Below are 17,256 nucleotides of genomic sequence, written 5' to 3'. Positions count from 1 at the left end.
GCATCTGCTAGAAAATGACAGGATGGATAATGAGAACCTTCAAAACTAGGAATGCCAAGCCCATGATGACACTCTTCAGGTCGCTTGTTCTATCTAGGCTGGAATATTGCTGCACACTAACAGCACCTTTCAAGGCAGGTGAAATTGCCGACCTAGAAAATGTACAGAGAACTTTCACGGCGCGCATAACGGAGATAAAACACCTCAATTACTGGGAGCGCTTGAGGTTTCTAAACCTGTATTCCCTGGAACGCAGGAGGGAGAGATACATGATTATATACACCTGGAAAATCCTAGAGGGACTAGTACCGAACTTGCACACGAAAATCACTCACTACGAAAGCAAAAGACTTGGCAGACGATGCACCATCCCCCCAATGAAAAGCAGGGGTGTCACTAGCACGTTAAGAGACCATACAATAAGTGTCAGGGGCCCGAGACTGTTCAACTGCTCCCAGCACACACAAGGGGGATTACCAACAGACCCCTGGCAGTCTTCAAGCCGGCACTGGACAAGCACCTAAAGTCAGTTCCTGATCAGCCGAGCTGTGGCTCGTACGTTGGTTTGCGTGCAGCCAGCAGCAACAGCCTGGTTGATCAGGCGCTGATCCACCAGGAGGCCTGGTCACAGACCGGGCCGCGGGGGCGTTGACCCCCGAAACTCTCTCCAGGTATACTCCAGGTATATATATATATATATATATATATATATAATATATATATAATATATAATATACATATATATATATATATATATAGTAACCGGTGTGAAAAAAAGTTGAAACATCCTGGTAAGTGCTTGATTATAACCAAGGTTAACCTAGAAGCTAAATATTGTTGAAGAGCATTAGAGTTAATACACAGAATGTGTGTAGCACCTGGTGATGACATCAACTTCTCACGTTCTCTCAAATACGTTACAACAACAAACTTTTCATTGTTTAATCATCACACTGATAGCGTAATCGAGGAGTTACTTTAACAAGTACTATTTGCGGAAGAAGTCCCGAAGCCTCCGTGGCACAATTGGTTAGCGCGTTCGGCTGTTAACCGAAAGGTTGGTGGTTCGAGCCCACCCGGGGGCGACCCTTTTTTATTTATTTAGTCCTGAGGAACTCTTGCATAGTTTTTGTAACACTGTAATGTTAGTTTTTTATTAAGGGGTGGAGGGGTATGCCAGTAGAAGGCCTCGGTCACATGACCCAAAGCTCCTGTAGCGGGTCCATCCTGTGACTGAGACCCACGTTAGGTAAAACTTGTCCTGTTTCCTGATGAACGGTACCTACCCTAAGATAATTTCTGTCAGACTGGTATTGCTAAATGTTTCTTGTCAACACTCTCCCCGTGGTTTCTGCGAGACAGCCTCAGGTATGACTAATAAAATATGAAGCATCTCAACGCACTATTGAGCGATGGTATTAAGACAAGTGCAAAGCCTCTGTATCTTTACTGAAATGTTTCGCCTGCTTAGCAGGCTTTATCACTTTAATCCCTTAAGAATATCTTTGTATTAAGAATATACCAGAGATTAAGTAATTACCAGAGATTAATCTCTGGCATACTTGACTGGCCTGACCTACGTTTACAAGTGGGATCCGCCCCACATGTGACCGCGTCTTCAACTGCTGCACCTCTCCATTTCTTCCTTCCACGGCTCCGAAAGAAAAGTCTTCATCCTAATACCTCTGTGTTAATACCAAGATTCCATGATGTTGCTGTGTGTGAGACAATGAAGTCACCCGAGAAGAATAAAAAGACACAATACCGTGTGATCAGTTAATAAGCCAAGACGGACCGAAACGTCGTCATAAGTTTCATTCTCTTGTGCGCGGGTTATTTATGGAAGATACCCAGGTGTGGTACATCATGTATCTTGTAATAATTTTGGTAGAATTACCGACAATATGTGAAGTAAAAGGACACAAGTGGGTATATATACCCTATGTGTCCATATATTGTTTGTAACGGCTTGACAAAGCTCCTGAAGAGCGAAACGTTGCCACAATAAGAATGTCATATTAGTTGCACTTGTGTCCTTTTACTTTACATCATGTATCTTATTCATTAACCAAATTCTGTAAACTCAGCATTGTAATCCTTATAGAGAAAAAACTTTGAATTGAATTGAATTAAATCAATATTCTGTCACTGATCTTCTAACACTCAATGGTGAGGTATTATTTGTCAAGAGTAATTATGATAACTGCTTACGTGTGTTTTATGTAATAATCCTCGCTCCCCCTCAATAGAGCTTTTGGTCATATGATCAAGGCCTGACTCTGGCTTACCTGTCCATCCCATAAAATAAAAAGGTAAAATAAAATGATGATCTGGTACGAAATATAACAGTATCAACGACAATACACTCAGATCACAACATAATATACTACAAACATGTATGCACAGGGCTTCTGACCATCAAAAGGTGATCAGTTATGAAGGTGTTTTCACCAAATTCAACTCCGTAACAAAATCATACAGTGGGATCAAGTCAACCATGTCCTAAATGAAACAAGCTGGGAAAATATCCTAAACAACACGGATCTGAACCTTTGCCTACAAAGAATTAACTCTGTGGCACTTGAGGTATGCTCAAGGCACATTCCTTTAAGAAAAAGGAACAGAAGATGTAAAGTAGAAAGAAAGAGACACTCCCTATACAAGCAAAGGCTAAGAATAACAGAGCTGATGAAAGCTATCTGAAATACGAAGGCAGGCACTGATCAGAGAAATAGCAAATATTGAACTTAAGCTTAAGGAGACCAGAAATTCAGGAAGAACTTAAAGCCATAAAGGAAATTGGAAGAAACTCAAAATATTTCTTTTCTTATGCCAAATCTAGGGCAAAAACAACATCCAATATTGGACCCCTGCTTAGACGAGATGAGACTTACACCGATGACAACAAAGAAATGAGTGAGATACTAAAGTCTCAATATGACTCTGTTTAGCGAGCCATTAACCAGACTGAGTCGATAATCTAAATTATTTTTTTACGACCGAGACTCAGAATATGCTCAATTTAAAAATCTCTGATATTCTCTTAACACAACAAGACTTTGAAAAAACAATAAATGACATGCCCATGCACTCTGACGCGGGCCCAGACTCGTGGAACTCTTTGTTTATCAAGAACTGCAAGAAGTCCCTGTCATGTGCCTTCAGCATTCTATGGAGAGGGAACATGGACACAGGGATCATCCCACAGTCACTAAAAACAACAGATATAGCCCCGCTCAACAAACGTGGCAGTAAAGCTATTGCAAAGAATTACAGACCGATAGAACTAACGTCCCACATCATAAAAATCTTCGAAAGGGTTCTAAGAAGCAAGATTGTAAGATACCCATCAGTTTCACAACCCAGGACTGCTTGGATTTAGAGCAGGTCGCTCCTGCTTCTCTCAACTACTGGACAAGGTCTTGGATGCTCTGGAAGACAAACAAAACGTAGATGTAGTATACACAGGCTTTGGAAAAGCCTTAAGTACGACCATAGTGTAATATAGCACACAAAATGCGTGATAAAGGAATAACAGGAAAAGTTGGTAGATGGATCTATAACTTCCTGACAAAACAGAACACAAAGAATTATAATAAACAGTAAAGTCTGAGGCGGCTACAGTGAAAAGCTCTGTTCCACAAGGCATAGTACTCACTCCCAACCTGTTCCTCATCCTCATAAATGACATAGACAGAGATGTAAGCCACAGCACCGTGTATTCGTTTGCGGGTGACACCCAAATTTGTATGATAGTGTAATCCATTGAAGACACTGCAAGACTCCAAGCGGACATCAACGAAATCTTTAAATGGGCCGCGGAAAACAATATTAAGTTCAATGAAGAGATATCAGTTACTCCGATATAGAACACTCGTAGAAGTTTAAACCGTATCAGAGTACCAGATTTAGACCAAACGAAATGTAAAATTTGCTTAAGATTGTTTCTTTGATAGCTCAATAAATATGTAGGCAGTATGTTTATCTCGATTAGCAGACGGTGGATCGAGCCTCCGGCCCATTTAGTAGTACTTATCCGGATTTGCAAACACACTGTGGCACCACCATTGGTACTTGTGCAGATCTGAAGGTTTCCTGGTTACGCTGAATCACGGCGTTGCCAGAGGTGTGCCAATGCATAGCGATCGTCCAGGCTGGTGCCAGATGTGACGAGGCTGTTAATTTAACTTATCCGTGGCTGTATATACGTTTTAAAGTTGACCACTCAAACCTAACCCAACCTACCAAAACGGCTGTACATGTATGGTACACAGTACCGACAAAATGAAGTATAAGACACATGTGTAGCATCTGGGTATCTTTGTATTTAGTTCTACTGTCTTCCAGTTATTTCCTTGAATTTGTACTAATAAAGCCACTGGATGGCGAAACGTCTGCAGTAGAGCTACCCAGATATTGCACATGTGTCTAATTCTTCATCTAACATAACGGTACGTAGTACCGCGACACCATCAATAACAGCAGCGGAGACCTCCAACACAACACCTGAGACACTTCACTTATCTTTAATGTTAGTGATGTATATATATATATATATATATATATATATATATATATATATATATATATATATATATATATATATATATATATATATATATATATATAATCTAAAAATGTTTCCCTTTTATTTGTGCATCACAAAATATTTTTTATACCTGGATTCCAAGTTCGTATCAACTTCCGCAACCACACAAATGGACTTTCAATATTTTTTTTACGAGTATTGTGATGCGATGGCGACGCAGTTTGTTACTCTCGTTGTTGTGAAGCTTTAGCGGTACAATACAATACAAATTTTTATTTCTTTAAATGGTACAAATTATGTAGTTGATATATAATCAAACACCGGTAAATGCAAAACAAAGTCACTAGTATGCAATGCATTTCGGGTAATATAATCGTAATGCTTAAATGTTATTTGTGATTGACATATAGACTGCTAAGGAGGATTTCTTATACAATCATATATACAATAAGAAAGGTCATTAATGAACAAATGGTACAATTTCAGAAGTGTGACTTATTATTTCAAACTAATTCAATTATCTTCAGTTTTTTGGAATGAGTGAATAATGATGAAGATACAGCAAGTTACTTAGATACATTAGAAATACAGTGGAGCAAAATGTGTTACCAGTTTTCTATAAGAGTTGGAGTAAAACTGGAAAAAGAACAGGGATAGAACTGGAAGAACCCGTGTTGTTGGACATAGCGTATTGTTGTTTCAATTACGTCAGGAAGATGAGATGTTTTTAACTATAGACCTCAATCGTTGGCATATCAGAGGTCTTTCAATGCTTCAAACAATGAACTCCAGATCTCAGGGCCTTTTCCGCATTTACTTTTTTTGCAATGGTTGAGTCGGACACGGGGATGTCAAAGAGGGTTTTGTGTCGTGTTATGTCTGTGTGTTCTGTTGCAGCTATCAAGGAAGTTTCAGAGAAAGGTTTATATTGGAATTTAATGTATATATAGTAGGCAGAGTAGTATGAATGCATCTTTTGTATATTAAGTAAGCTGGAGCTTTTGAAGAATGGGGAATGTGTTGTCTGGCACTGGAATAGGTCATAGTCTGCACAGTAGCTTTTTGTTAGGGTATGAAAAGTTTTAGGTGATTTGGTAGAAATTAGACAAGTGTGCAACGTTAGGAAGCTTTTGGTAGGATATATTTCAGTCACCAGGAACTTTTTCAGTCCAATACATGATGAAGACAACATAGGTAAATAAAGCAGAGGACAGGTATAAAATAAGTGTGGCGTGTGGAGCAGACTGGCTTCAGCTGATAGCAGTATCTTGGCAGCCTACCATCAGTTTAAGACGTTAAAACCCCCGGTGTGTTCTGTACAACTGTACTGCCCAAAATGATTGAAAGCAGCAATGTCTGAAGATATTTTCTTTGCAGATGATGCTACCTTCACTTGTCAACATCATATACCTTCATATCCAGTCTTCGTAACAGGCATACTTTTCTTGACTGCATCTGAGCTGGAGCCTCTCAAATCTACTCGGGACTAACTCCGCTACTTCGGTCTTTCCTTCTTCTATCAGGGCCGAACCCATATTTCAGAGTGCACTGAGAACTTCACTCTAGAAACTAGTGACACCTCCTACATACTCAGGACATTAGGAAGCAGTCTGCATGGTGTCATGGACAGGAACACAACTGGACACATTTGCACTGTAGTCATCACTGCCAATGTTCATCAGAGGTTGATGCTCCTGGAGTTTACCTGGAGAGAGTTTCGGGGGTCAACGCCCCCGCGGCCCGGTCTGTGACCAGGCCTCCTGGTGGATCAGCGCCTGATCAACCAGGCTGTTGCTGCTGGCTGCACGCAAACCAACGTACGAGCCACAGCCCGGCTGATCAGGAACTGACTTTAGGTGCTTGTCCAGTGCCTGCTTGAAGACTGCCAGGGGTCTGTTGGTAATCCCCCTTATGTGTGCTGGGAGGCAGTTGAACAGTCTCGGGCCCCTGACACTTATTGTATGGTCTCTTAACGTGCTAGTGACACCCCTGCTTTTCATTGGGGGGATGGTGCATCGTCTGCCAAGTCTTTTGCTTTCGTAGTGAGTGATTTTCGTGTGCAAGTTCGGTACTAGTCCCTCTAGGATTTTCCAGGTGTATATAATCATGTATCTCTCCCTCCTGCGTTCCAGGGAATACAGGTTTAGAAACCTCAAGCGCTCCCAGTAATTGAGGTGTTTTATCTCCGTTATGCGCGCCGTGAAAGTTCTCTGTACATTTTCTAGGTCGGCAATTTCACCTGCCTTGAAAGGTGCTGTTAGAGTGCAGCAATATTCCAGCCTAGATAGAACAAGTGATCTGAAGAGTGTCATCATGGGCTTGGCCTCCCTAGTTTTGAAGGTTCTCATTATCCATCCTGTCATTTTTCTAGCAGATGCGATTGATACAATGTTATGGTCCTTGAAGGTGAGATCCTCCGACATAATCACTCCCAGGTCTTTGACGTTGGTGTTTCGCTCTATTTTGTGGCCAGAATTTGTTTTGTACTCTGATGAAGATTTAATTTCCTCATGTTTACCATATCTGAGTAATTGAAATTTCTCATCGTTGAACTTCATATTGTTTTCTGCAGCCCACTGAAAGATTTGGTTGATGTCCGCCTGGAGCCTTGCAGTGTCTGCAATGGAAGACACTGTCATGCAGATTCGGGTGTCATCTGCAAAGGAAGACACGGTGCTGTGGCTGACATCCTTGTCTATGTCGGATATGAGGATGAGGAACAAGATGGGAGCTAGTACTGTGCCTTGTGGAACAGAGCTTTTCACCGTAGCTGCCTCGGACTTTACTCTGTTGACGACTACTCTCTGTGTTCTGTTAGTGAGGAAATTATAGATCCATCGACCGACTTTTCCTGTTATTCCTTTAGCGCGCATTTTGTGCGCTATTACGCCATGGTCACACTTGTCGAAGGCTTTTGCAAAGTCTGTATATATTACATCTGCATTCTTTTTGTCTTCTAGTGCATTTAGGACCTTGTCGTAGTGATCCAGTAGTTGAGACAGACAGGAGCGACCTGTTCTAAACCCATGTTGCCCTGGGTTGTGTAACTGATGGGTTTCTAGATGGGTGGTGATCTTGCTTCTTAGGACCCTTTCAAAGATTTTTATGATATGGGATGTTAGTGCTATTGGTCTGTAGTTCTTTGCTGTTGCTTTACTGCCCCCTTTGTGGAGTGGGGCTATGTCTGTTGTTTTTAGTAACTGAGGGACGACCCCCGTGTCCATGCTCCCTCTCCATAGGATGGAAAAGGCTCGTGATAGGGGCTTCTTGCAGTTCTTGATGAACACAGAGTTCCATGAGTCTGGCCCTGGGGCAGAGTGCATGGGCATGTCATTTATCGCCTGTTCGAAGTCATTTGGCGTCAGGATAACATCGGATAGGCTTGTGTTAATCAAATTTTGTGGCTCTCTCATAAAAAATTCATTTTGATCTTCGACTCTCAGTCTGGTTAGCGGCTTGCTAAAAACTGAGTCATATTGGGACTTGAGTAGCTCACTCATTTCCTTGCTGTCATCTGTGTAGGACCCATCTTGTTTAAGTAGGGGCCCAATACTGGACGTTGTTCTCGATTTTGATTTGGCATAGGAGAAGAAATACTTTGGGTTTCTTTCGATTTCATTTATGGCTTTTAGTTCTTCCCGCGATTCCTGACTCCTAAAGGATTCTTTTAGCTTAAGTTCGATGCTTGCTATTTCTCTGACCAGTGTCTCCCTGCGCATTTCAGATATATTGACCTCTTTTAGCCGCTCTGTTATTCTTTTCCGTCGCCTGTAAAGGGAGCGCCTGTCTCTTTCTATTTTACATCTACTCCTCCTTTTTCTTAGAGGAATAAGCCTTGTGCATACATCGAGTGCCACCGAGTTAATCTGTTCTAGGCATAAGTTTGGGTCTGTGTTGCTTAGTATATCTTCCCAGCTTATATCGGTTAGGACTTGGTTTACTTGGTCCCACTTTATGTTTTTGTTATTGAAGTTGAATTTGGTGAATGCTCCCTCGTGACTAGTCTCATTTTGTCGGTCTGGGGCTCCACACATACATGTCTGAACCTCAATTATGTTGTGATCTGAGTATATTGTTTTTGATATGGTGACATTTCTTATCAGATCATCATTGTTAGTGAAGATGAGGTCTAGTGTATTCTCCAGTCTAGTAGGCTCTATTATTTGCTGGTTTAAATTGAATTTTGTGCAGAGATTTAAAAGCTCGTGTGAGTGTGAGTTTTCATCAGAGCTGCCTCCTGGTGTTATTACTGCAACAATATTATTTGCTATATTCCTCCATTTTAGGTGCCTTAAGTTGAAATCCCCCAGGAGCAAGATGTTGGGTGCAGGAGCTGGAAGATTTTCCAGACAGTGGTCAATTTTTAACAGCTGTTCCTGGAATTGCTGAGATGTTGCATCCGGAGGCTTGTAGACTACCACAATGACTAGGTTTTGGTTCTCGACCTTTACTGCTAAAACTTCCACTACGTCATTTGAGGCATTAAGCAGTTCTGTGCAAACAAGTGACTCTGCAATGTACAGGCCAACCCCCCCCTTTTGCCTGTTCACTCTGTCACATCTGTATAGGTTGTAACCTGGGATCCATATTTCGTTGTCCAAGTGATCCTTTATGTGGGTCTCAGTGAAAGCCGCGAACATTGCCTTTGCCTCTGCAAGCAGTCCACGGATGAAAGGTATTTTGTTGTTTGTTGCTGGCTTTAGACCCTGTATATTTGCAAAGAAGAATGTTATCGGACTGGTGGTATTGTTGGTACTGGGGGTATATTCTCCAGTATATTCTCCACAATGGTCCAACAACCGCGTTTATTTGATATATTTATTATGCATGCCATACCCATCCTGCGGGCGGTAGTGAAAAGGATTACAGAGGCACATAATGGGTTCAGGGATTGGGCCCCAAATACGTGTTTTATAAGCAAGTTACTGTGGTAATGAACTATTTACAGAATTTTTTTTTTATATTTTTATTTAAAACAACACAATACATTAAATAAATAAAAGAACACAGTATCAGTTCTTACTCAAAATTATAAATCTCATTGTCCAAATGAACACAGACGATTAACGTTGTGTTGTCACACCTGTCCCTCATCCCATATACATTACATCCAATGTAACTATGTTAAGTAAGATTACATCATTATTATTATAACCAAGGAAAACCCAAACCTACAATCTGCATTATTTTTTCCACTTTGTTATTTATATATTATTAATCCACATAATCTTCAAACTCCTTTACAATTCTCATTATTGCCAGTGCCGACACAGCTGACACTTCTACCCCCCCCCCTCATTATTGCCAGTGCCGACACAGCTGACACTTCTACCCCCCCCCCTCATTATTGCCAGTGCCGACACAGCTGACACTTCTACCCCCCCCCCCCCCCGTATGTACAGTCCCCATTCTAAATAACATACATTAATTTCCTAATGAATGGTCATTGAAAACAATTTCTACTAAAATAACCCAACCAGCAGACTTCCAAACAAAAACAGTCAGGGTCATTATAAGACATGTAGGAACGAGTCCTGCAATCATATATGTATACATATACGCATGCATATACACATACGTGTATGTGCACTTATTCATAAGAACAAACTAAATCATACATAGAAATAAATCGCTAAATGACTTGTCTGCAAATAAACTAAATATTACAATCTATGATAGAACTATACAAAGACATTGGTTCCCCCAAACACACCTACATACACAAAGTTAATGTTACTGATTAACACAATATATAATAGGACCTTCCATACAAAATAAGGGGATATATAAACCCCATCAAAAACTTATATATTTAAGTACATAGTGCATAATGTACATATTCAATACAATAATAAAAAAAAGAGGTGTATGACAAGGCTAAATCTATCTTCAGATTAAAAATATATAAGACAAAACCTCACATTATACATATAAATATAAACCTTCCTATATAAAATGATTCTTATAACAATAAGGGAAAACCGAAAATCACATACAACTTTTGACTCTGTGATTTTACAAAAATTCATAAGGTCTACATACTCCTACAATAAACTTTACCCACATCAACCACCGTGCAAACCAATCAACCATACCTCACCAGGCTTCCAATCACACCAAGAGGGCGCACCACTGAAGAGACCAACCCCTTGCCTCTCACCCCATACTCAAACGGAGTAAACGTTCAACAGTAAGTCCACGATATCCCTCCGGAAAACTAATTACCCACCTTCCCCCATATAATTGTTTGTTCCTACATGCTGTCCTATAAAAACTCGCCGCCAACGCTTTTATCCTAATGTTCCCCTCCACCTCCCTCATCCCCCAAGAAACATACAAGTAATCAACTATTACATATCTGATAGCCCTTCCCACCTCTTTGGGTACCCCTTCCATATCTAACATTAAAGCCCTAAGGGGTGATATCTTTCCCCCCCCCCAATAAAAAGAAAACCCTCTTCAACCACAATCTTACCACCTCCAACGCAGAACAAAAATATACTACATGAAAAGCCGTCTCAACTTCCCCACAAAAAACGCATGACGCCTCTTTCACAAAACCCATTCGTCTTAGCACCTCTTTCGATGCTAACGTCCCCATAAGAAATCTATATACTAATTCCCTCGCTCTTGCCGGTATTCTTAATTTACTAAATTCCACCCATATCACTCTCCAATCATATGTGGGATACACTGCCATCCCTTGCATTGATTCCTGACGACGACCCACACCCACTAACCGTTTTACCTTGAGTTTTTTAACATTGCGAACCTTTAACATAAACCGCAACATGTCTTCACACTCCACTAAGTCCCTGCCACCCCACCATTTGCGGATATCCCCCATCACCTCCCCCACCCGAAGACCCCTTTCCCCCGCTGCCCGAATATACCTCTGCTTCACATATAGCGCCTTCACCCTAGACCCTAATGCAATCAATCCCAGTCCTCCCTGCCTTACCGCAGTCATTACTACATCTTTGCCCAACCACGCCCTCCCATAGCCCCACACATACCTTAAGACCCTTCTTTGCATTTCCATAATATCCTGACTCCTTAATGGGTAAATTTCCGCCACTCCCCACACCTTACTATAAATCAGCGTATTTACCACCACAACCCTTTGATGCAAGGTTACATCCCCGGCCCTTAGACCCCTCAGCCTACTCAAAGCTCTGTCCATTACCATTTCTGAATTAACCCTCCTGCTCTCCTGTGCATCTGCCAAAAACAAAATCCCACAAATCTTTAGCCTATCTACAGTTATCCAACCAAACTCCTCCCCCAAGGTCCCTCCTACCCAAGCGCCTACCTCCAACAACCGTGATTTCTGCTTATTAACCCTCATCCCAGTAGCATTCCCAAAAATCTCAATTACCCTTCCCACTTTTCTTAAATCTTCAATCCCATTAAGTAAAACAGTTGTATCATCTACATAACCAACAATATTCCCACAATATCCTCCACTCTCCCCCAACCTTCCCATCCCACCATCAACCAGAACATAGAAAGGATTCTGCATACATGCAAAGAGTATTTGGGAGAGTGGACACCCCTGCCTTAAACCCCTTCCCATGCTTACTGAACTACCCAACCTCCCATTTACCTGTACTCTCATTGATGCATTCTCATACAAAGTCCTCACCCATCCAACCACCCTCCCTCCAAAACCCATTCTCACCATACTCTCAATCAAAAATTCCCTATCCACATAATCATAAGCTTTCTCCCAATCCAGACCTAGAATACCTCCCTTATTACTACCCTCAAGGAAATCCCGAATACGACCATGACCTACCCGCATACTCCTCCCCGGGATACCAAACTGTCCCCCATGTATCACCGACCCCATGACCTTCTTCAGTCTATTACCCAAAATTTTCGCAAAAACCTTGTAATCAGCACACATCAAAGATATTGCACGGTAAGCACTCAACTCTCTACCCCCCCCTTCTTTGGCACCAAAACTATGACACCTGTACTTTGCGATATGCCCAACTTCCCACTAGTTAACATATGGTCCAATAGCCTAACAAAACACTGCCTAATACACCCCCAATGTGCTCTATAAAAATCATTTGGTATACCGTCTATCCCTGGTGTTTTCCCGGTACTCATCCCGAAAACTGCCTCTTCCACCTCAACCTCACTTATACCAACCTCCAACCCCACTCTATCCTGCTCACTTAAGACGCTATGGAACCCCCCTTCAAAAATACCCTCCCAGGAACCCCCCTCCCTCCAACTCCATTTCTCTCTAAACCAACTATCAGCATAGAGACTCATACTTTCCGTATTGGATAGGACTCGACCCATTGGATACCCTCCCACCCCAGGGCTTGTCTCCAATTGTAGAATGGTGGTTACACTCTGTCGGTCCCGAAATTTACGTAAAACATACCCAGACGGCTTATCACCCCACAAAACATCCTCTAACCCCGCCCTAACCCTAATTGCATCAAACCTATCATTGTGTAATTCAGCTATTCTACTCCGCAGTCTGTCCATATCATCCCTCCTACCACCTCCCCCAACATAACAATCTTGCAACTGTCCCTCCAGATAATTTTGCAACCCAAAACGCCACCTCGCCTCCTCTCGTCCCCTAGCCTTAAAAAAATTCGCTATTCCAGGTTTTGCCTGCATTTCCCACCAATCCAACAGATCTATCTCCCTGTTCCTAGCCTCCCAAAAAGGCAACCACCAATCACTGAAAAAAGGCCCCTCCCCCTCCTCCTTAAGAAGCCTTACATTTAATTTCCAGTACCCAGAATAAATACGCACCACTCCATCCCACATCAAATCTGCTATTACCGCTCTGTGATCAGAAAACCCCACATCGAAGGTTTGCACCCTCACAACATCTATACCCTGCTTAATATAAATTCTGTCTAATCGCGCTTCATATCCCCTACGGACGAACGTGTGCTCCACTAGGTAACCCCCCCTCCCCACCACATCAACAACCCCAATATCTCGCAATACATCCCTCAGCACACTCAGCACACAACCCGCCCCTCTCGGTTCGACATCACCACTCCTAATCACACAATTCCAATCACCTCCTATTACTGTTATAGCAGGCAAACCTCTCAAGTGATACAGCAATACTTCTCTGACAAAATCTACTTTTACCCTGATATTACTAGTTGCTGGCATGTAAACTCCCACGAAACTAACTCGACTCTCACCCCAGACGCCATCCACCCTCACGATCCTCCCACCCCCCCCCTCTTCCCAACCGATGACACGCAAGGGGCTGGTCTCCTTTACCGCAACTGCTACCCCACCTTTCAATTGCAAACCACTGGTTACATACATCCGATATCCTTTCACCCTCAACACACTACCAGCCCTGTGATTATGCTCTTGCAAAAAGCATATGTCAACATCAAACCGCCTTAAAAACCACTCCAACCAAACTTTCTTGACCTCAGTTTTAAGTCCATTAACATTAAGCGTAACACATCTGAAAATTACAGAAGGGGCGGCTTTCCCCTATGCCTCTGGGATTTACCCACTGCACTTTTCATATTACGTGTTCCTTTGCCACTCGAGTTTTCCTGTGCAGTCACTTCCCCCCTCCCTTTCCCAATTTGCAACTCAGGCACACCTCTACCACTGTGTGTCCTCGGCTCCACAACCGCTGCCCATGACTTCTTCCCCGGCCTCTGCCCTGGGGTAATGACCTCATCTATCTCTGATGCCGCAGTTCGTTTCCTAGAACTCACACTTACACACATATCACCCTCAGACAAATCCTCCTGGTGTACCTCCACGGCCACCACATGCTCCCGCCCAATCTTACTCAAGTCTTCCTCAACAATTTGTTGTCCCACCAAAGTTCCAGCTTCACATGAACTGAGGACACCTTTTGCACAGGGTTCCTCCTCATCCAAAAAATCCTTGATCACATCTGCCAATAACCCATCCTGGGTTGAAGCTTCCTGGACGAAAGTCTCCTCAGATGTCACCTTCAACTCCCCCGACGCCCCTGGGAGAGTGACACATGTCTCCGCCGCCGCCACCTCCCGGTCGACCTCTTCGCTCCAGAGGTCATTCCTCCAGCCTCCCGAGGCATCAGAGCCAGGCACCAAATTACACGACTGTTGAATCACAATTGGAGTGTCGAGAATTCGAGAAGCCCGCCTCCTAGGACACTGGGCTGCCATGTGCTCATAAGAGCTACATAGACGACATGTTTTCCGTTGTCCCAGCATAGTACACATAAACCTGTGTTCTACAACCGATCATCGTAACATAGGATGGTATAGGCCTTGTTAAGGTCATTTTAAGGGTGTAAGAACCTTCCGGCATTCCTTCATATGGACCATCCCTCCACACCCCCATTGTTGCAGAATGCACTGTCCCATAACTTCGAAAAAACTCCTGCAGGCCATAAGCCGTAGCCTCGAAGGGTACATTCCGTACCTTCACCCATGTGAAGTACTTAGAGACGTCATGTAACACAACATCCATCGTTGAATTCACACTCATGCGTTGTTCCTGGTAATGCTCGACAATTCTTGTGTAGTAATCGACTCGTAGAAATTTCACAAAGATTCTTGTTAAACCATTAAGGGCGACGCCATACAATTCCTCGTTGGGAATACCATATGTATCCCTGATGATGTTAGGGAGAAGGACGTTCATCGTATCTCCACTTAACGTACCACGAACCAGCTCTATGCAGATAGTATTCACTCTCCGTACTGTATGTTCCGCCATGTTGATATCCCAATGAGCAGCGCACGTCCTCACTACTCAATGGTTGTTGCTGAACTAAGGTAGCTCGCCTGAAGACAGCAGAGGGGTGCCGAGACAACCTCACTCCACCGTGGTCAGGCAGCGAATAACTATTTACAGAATTTTTTTTTTTTTTTTTTTTTTTTTTTTTTTTTTTTTTTTTCAACACCTGGGGATCTTTATTATCAATAAATTTAAATTATATTAACAATATATATGTTATAATAATCGTAATATTAGTGCAAATACTACAAAAATGATGTCACATTTGCAGTCTATAAATATCTGAAATTTTAATACCCCTCAGGGAAGGTTCCTTGATGTTGGTGAGGGGCTCTTGATTTAGGGAATTTTTTTTTATATTTTTATTTAAAACAACACAATACATTAAATAGATAAAAGAACACATTATCAGTTCTTACTCAAAATTATAAATCCCATTGTCATATACATTACATCCAATGTAACTATGTTAAGTAAGATTACACAAGATAACATAACAATATTCATCATTATTATTATAACCAAGGAAAACCCAAACCTACAATCTGCATTGTTTTTTCCACTTTGTTATTTATATATTATTAATCCACATAACCTTCAAACCCTCCTTTACAATACTCATTATTGCCAGTGCCGACACAGCTGACACTTCTACCCCCCCCCCGTATGTACAGTCCCCATTCTAAATAACATACATTAATTTCCCTAATGAATGGTCATTGAAAACAATTTCTACTAAAATAACCCAACCCAGCAGACTTCCAAACAAAAACAGTCAGGGTCATTATAAGACATGTAGGAACGAGTCCTGCAGTCATATATGTATACATATACGCATGCATATACACATACGTGTATGTGCACTTATTCATAAGAACCAACTAAATCATACATAGAAATAAATCGCTAAATGACTTGTCTGCAAATAAACTAAATATTACAATTTATGATAGAACTATACCAAAGACATTGGTTCCCCCAAACACCCTACTCATACACAAAGTTAATGTTACTGATTAACACAATATATAATAGGACCTTCCATACAAAATAAGGGGATATATAAACCCCATCAAATACTTATATATTTTCGTACATAGTGCATAATGTACATATTCAATACAATAATAAAAAAAGAGGTGTATGACAAGGCTAAATCTATCTTCAGATTAAAAATATATAAGACATAACCTCACATTTTACATAAATATAAACCTCCTATATAAAATGATTCTTATAACAATAAGGGAAAAACCCGAAAATCACATAACTTTTGACTGTGTGATTTTACAAAAATTCATAAGGTCTACATACTCCTACAATAAACTTTACCCACATCAACCACCGTGCAAACCAATCAACCATACCTCACCAGGCTTCCAATCACACCAAGAGGGCTCACACTGAAGAGACCAACCCCTTGCCTCTCACCCCATACTCAAACGGAGTAAACGTTCAACAGTAAGTCCACGATATCCCTCCGGAAAACTAATTACCCACCTTCCCCCATATAATTGTTTGTTCCTACATGCTGTCCTATAAAAACTCGCCGCCAGCGCTTTTATCCTAATGTTCCCCTCCACCTCCCTCATCCCCCAAGAAACATACAAGTAATCAACTATTACATATCTGATAGCCCTTCCCACCTCTTTGGGTACCCCTTCCATATCTAACATTAAAGCCCTAAGGGGTGATATCTTTCCCCCCCCCAATAAAAAGAAAACCCTCTTCAACCACAATCTTACCACCTCCAATGCAGAACAAAAATATACTACATGAAAAGCCGTTTCAACTTCCCCACAAAAAGCGCATGACGCCTCTTTCACAAAACCCATTCGTCTTAGCACCTCTTTCGATGCTAACGTCCCCATAAGAAATCTATATACTAATTCCCTCGCTCTTGCCGGTATTCTTAATTTACTAAATTCCACCCATATCACTCTCCAATCATATGTGGG

General features: G+C 41.8%; 1 non-coding gene across 1 annotated transcript; it reads left to right on the top strand.

Annotated features, from left to right (window-relative positions):
• Window positions 1-1,011: 1,011 nt before the first annotated feature.
• On the top strand, window positions 1,012-1,085 carry TRNAN-GUU (transfer RNA asparagine (anticodon GUU)). The gene has a single exon. It is a non-coding gene; the product is annotated as a tRNA-Asn (tRNA).
• Window positions 1,086-17,256: the final 16,171 nt, after the last annotated feature.

Source organism: Cherax quadricarinatus, chromosome 1, assembly GCF_038502225.1.
Source record: "Cherax quadricarinatus isolate ZL_2023a chromosome 1, ASM3850222v1, whole genome shotgun sequence".
NCBI classification, from domain to species: Eukaryota; Metazoa; Arthropoda; class Malacostraca; order Decapoda; family Parastacidae; genus Cherax; species Cherax quadricarinatus.
The sequence above is the reverse complement of the archived record's forward strand: the minus strand, read 5'-3'. Positions and strand labels throughout refer to the sequence as shown.